This window comes from Haemaphysalis longicornis, unplaced genomic scaffold (assembly GCF_048455015.1).
Source record: "Haemaphysalis longicornis isolate Haplotype H1 unplaced genomic scaffold, Haemaphysalis longicornis Haplotype H1 scaffold_19, whole genome shotgun sequence".
NCBI lineage: Eukaryota > Metazoa > Arthropoda > Arachnida > Ixodida > Ixodidae > Haemaphysalis > Haemaphysalis longicornis.
The window spans coordinates 1,064,538-1,068,520 of NW_027526288.1; the positions used below are offsets into that span (position 1 = coordinate 1,064,538).

The following is a 3,983-nucleotide window of genomic DNA, read 5'->3' on the forward strand; positions in this document are numbered from 1 at the left end:
AAGTGACGTCACGAGCTTTTGAAGAGCGCTGCCGCGTCACTTCTTTTGGCTCTCCCTGGATGATGTCACGCTGATGTCCATTTGCTGAGTGCCGCTCCGCGCGCTGTTCCGTCGGTACGATAAATGAGATCCAATTAAATTATGTTCTTCGCGTCGCAGGCTGCTCATATTTCACCCAGGGTATTCTGTTGAGTGAAGGAAGCGAACTGTGCAATAATGTTAACGCCGAGAATTGGTGTCAGTGCTCCTTTAAGACTAAACTAGCAGTACGTCTTTGAAGCCTAATTGTCAGGACTGTAGTGCACGTTGTATGAAACGCCATCACAAGATAGTTTGGCAGGTAATTACAGAACCATGACACAGCACCTGCTAGTATTACAAAGTGGTGCGCCAAGAAAGAAGCACAAGACAAAAAACTTTCACCAGACAAAAAGGTTTATTGAGGGGAAAAACTTGAAAAGCTGGGTAAAAATGAAGGGTTTAAAAGAGGAATGAAGGAAAAAATTAAGTGCTTTCACACGTAGTAGTTCAGGTTGGCTTTCTTCCTTGCCTGCACCTCCATGACGGCCTCGATATAGTCCTCGTGGGTAATGACGCCGCCCGCGCGCCTCAGGGCAATCATGCCGGCCTCGACGCAGACCGCCTTGCACTGGGCCCCGTTGAAGCCGTCGGTGCAGCGCGCCAGCTCTTCGAAGTTCACCTCCTTGGCGAAGTTCATCTTGCGGGAGTGGATCTGCATGATGCGGGCCCGGGCCTCTTCGTCGGGGGCCAGAAACTCCATCTTTAGGTTCAGTCGGCCCCACCTCAGCAGGGCCGGGTCGAGGACGTCCACGCGGTTGGTGGCCGCGATCACCTTGATGTCCGCCCTCGAGCTGAAGCCGTCCAGCTGACTCAGAAGCTCGAGCATGGTGCGCTGCACCTCCCGGTCGCCGGCCTTCTCGGAGTTGAAACGCTTGGTCCCGATGGCGTCCAGCTCGTCGATGAAAACGATGGCCGGCGCCTTCTCCTTGGCCAGCGAGAAGGCGTCTCGCACCAGCTTCGCTCCCTCGCCGATGAACATCTGCACAAGCTGGGGGCCCGCGAGTTTCAGGAAGGTGGCCTTGGTCTGCGCGGCGCAGGCACGAGCCAGGAGCGTCTTGCCGGTTCCTGGCGGCCCATACAGCAGGACTCCTTTCGGCGGACTTATTCCGATGTTCGTGAACTTCTCCTTGTGCGTCAAGGGCAGCACCACGGCCTCGACCATCTCCTGGATCTGTTTATCCAGGCCGCCGATGTCGCTGTACTCCTCAGTGGGTCGGTCAACTACCTCCATGGCGCTGACGCGGGCGTCGTACATTGGCGGCAGGGTCTCCAGGATGATGTGCGAGTCCTTGTTGACGCCGACCAGGTCGCCGGGGCGCAGCTCTTCGGCCTCCACGAGTCCAATTAGTGGCAGAAAAAACGTCTGGCGAGTGGACGTCTTGATGACAGCAGTCTTGCCCTTGCGCTGAGAATAGAGGTCCACGTTGGCGCCGTCCTCTTCGCCGAGTTCCGCAGGGTTGATGTCGAGCAGCTCGACGACGTGCGACACTAGGTGCGGGTGCGCCTTGTTGACCTTGATCTTGTCGGTGTTCTCTTTGATCTGCTGCGTCTTTGCTTGTATCTCGTGCTGGACGTGCAGAATTTCGCTTTTCATGTACCTGATTTGTTCGTTCAGCATCTTCGTCCTGATAGTAATTTCCTCCGTGGACATCTTTGACACGTCGTCTCCGGAAGCTCCGTCGTCCATCCACAGGGCCTCATCTTCGAGCGGTAGCGGACTTGTAGCCATTTTTGCTCTCCTTAACGCGAGCACAATCGCCAAACCATAAGCTGTAATGTTCTGGATTCTCCAGCCACGAGGTCCGCCTTTCTCAGACTGATGCCGATACTAATGCGGGTGCCAGCACTGCAATCATGCTGCAGCCGCGAGCGTTGCAAAACAAAATTAAACCAAACTTCAAGAAGCAAAACCTCAAAAATATAAATTGAAAGAACCCAATAAGTATATACCTAAATAGCAACGTATGTTCCATGCATTCATTGCGTGATTTTTTGGTTGGTTTTGTTTTTTTCCCTCCCCGCTTTAACGGTAAATTGAGCATACCGCCGAGATACGAAACTACCGGCACACAGACGATTTCCGCATGCAGACGATAGTTTTTTTGAACGTGAAAGTACTTATTTCCTTTGCTGCGATAAATATTGATCACGCGAGGAGATCGAAAGATAGCGGCTACTGTCGCGACGTTTCCACGATATTGCGCTGTGACTGCATAATTCGGCGTTTGTGCTCGGAAGCGTTCGTAGGTGCGTAACACGTCAAGTTCGAGCACAGCAGAGTTTGGCGTCGCATGGTGAGATTGTCAGCGCTTACACGTCGACGGCGTCACCTTCCTCCGGAGTCTTGTTCGGCCGACGAATCTCTCACGCAAATTTTTTTACCGCGAAGTCCCAATGCTTAGCGGGAACGACGAGTGTGCGTCTGCTGTGATCGTCTGCTGTGATCGTCTGCCATTTTTTCACCGCTGGCGCTGGTCTGCTTGAATATCCGCGATTACAAGTTTGCGCTGGGCGACATGCGGCTTGTGTGAGAAACTGAGCGTGGGTTGCTGTAATCAGATCTTGTTGCTTTTTCTCTCCGCGATCGCGCCACTGTCCTTTGCCCTTTTCGGGTCGCAACTTTTGAACTATTCCGCCTCGCAAGGGACAAAAAAGCCTACTGTAAAGATTTTCGTGTGTCACCTTTGCGTGGTTTCAACTGCTAACACGGGCGATCCCGCACGGGGCGAGGAAGCCGAAGACTGCGTGGCGGGAGCCGGGGTGCCAGGAGACCGGCTCCCGGAGGGACTAGAGCGGTGCATTCGCTCGGACAATTACCACCAGCAAAAGTGGGCGATCCAGCAACTCGAGGAGGCTCTGGCAAGACAGAGGAGAACGGGAAACCACACGCCGGACTCACCGGCAGCGGGACCCAAATACCCCTGTCAAGGCACCCCCCTCCCTCGAGTCCAAGGCCCGGTGTAACAAGAGACTTTATTCGAATCACACTAGAGTCGTAGTGCGAGCCCTGCGTGGCCGCTGACTACATCTTGCCGGATCTATAAATAAAGTTCTTCTCTCTCTCTCTCTTTTCCACGTTCTCACCAGTACCCGCGTGTAGCAGACGACGGACCCCGGAGGGGGCTTTCCGAAAGCGAGAAAGTGTGATCGTCTGCCATTTTTTTCATCGCTGGCGCTGGTCTGCCCTCGAGCAGACCAGCGTCTGCTGGTCAGCGTCTGCTGGTCGCGTCTTTTGCGCGTCTCCTCAGGACAAGAAACTAAACTCCCGATTCAGCGCCTCAATCTCCTTGAGGCCAGCCCGCCAAGGTCATCAGAATCGGCGGCAGGGGAGGGCGTTGAAGAAAAAGGGTGATGATGACAATAAAGAGGCGGCTCGCACCGGAAGGGCGGTAAGGCCTAGCTCGTGCCTCGCACTCGTGGCACTTGCTCGTGACCAGCCCAGCGAGCGGGTGACCGACTGTAGGGCTGCCGTTCTACGTCGTTTTCTGCGACGCCCACCGCGTCTCCACCGCCTCCTTGCGTACCCAGACTCCACCAGCCAGGCGTTAGGCAGGAATCCGGTGAACGACGTAGCCAGGTTCAGCCCTGCCGCCGACGTTAGGCGCGGTTCTTCAGCGAGGACACCGCCGACGATCGCCCCCGGCAATCCGCCATAGGATGAGTGCTTCCCACAAACCCTCCCACCCGAGCAAAAGACGGGCTCAGGGCGATGAGGCTGCTGGCGCAGGTGCGGCCAAACCCCTTCGCAACACAGCGCCAACCGACTCTTCTGCTGCGGCCACTCCGGGAACTCTCGTCAACGTGATCCCCCTACCCGGCTTCCTGGTGCTGCTGTTACGGTTGGTGAGAAGTGGCGCCCTCAAGGAATTCACCACTACGGAAATGTTGCTTTCGGCCTTCGT

The 3,983-nt window shown here is 55.5% G+C and overlaps 1 pseudogene; it reads right to left on the minus strand.

The window, feature by feature from the left end:
* Positions 1 to 504: 504 nt before the first annotated feature.
* LOC144166733 (26S proteasome regulatory subunit 6A-B pseudogene) lies at positions 505 to 1,888 on the minus strand (annotated as a pseudogene).
* Between the last annotated feature and the right edge of the window lie 2,095 nt (positions 1,889 to 3,983).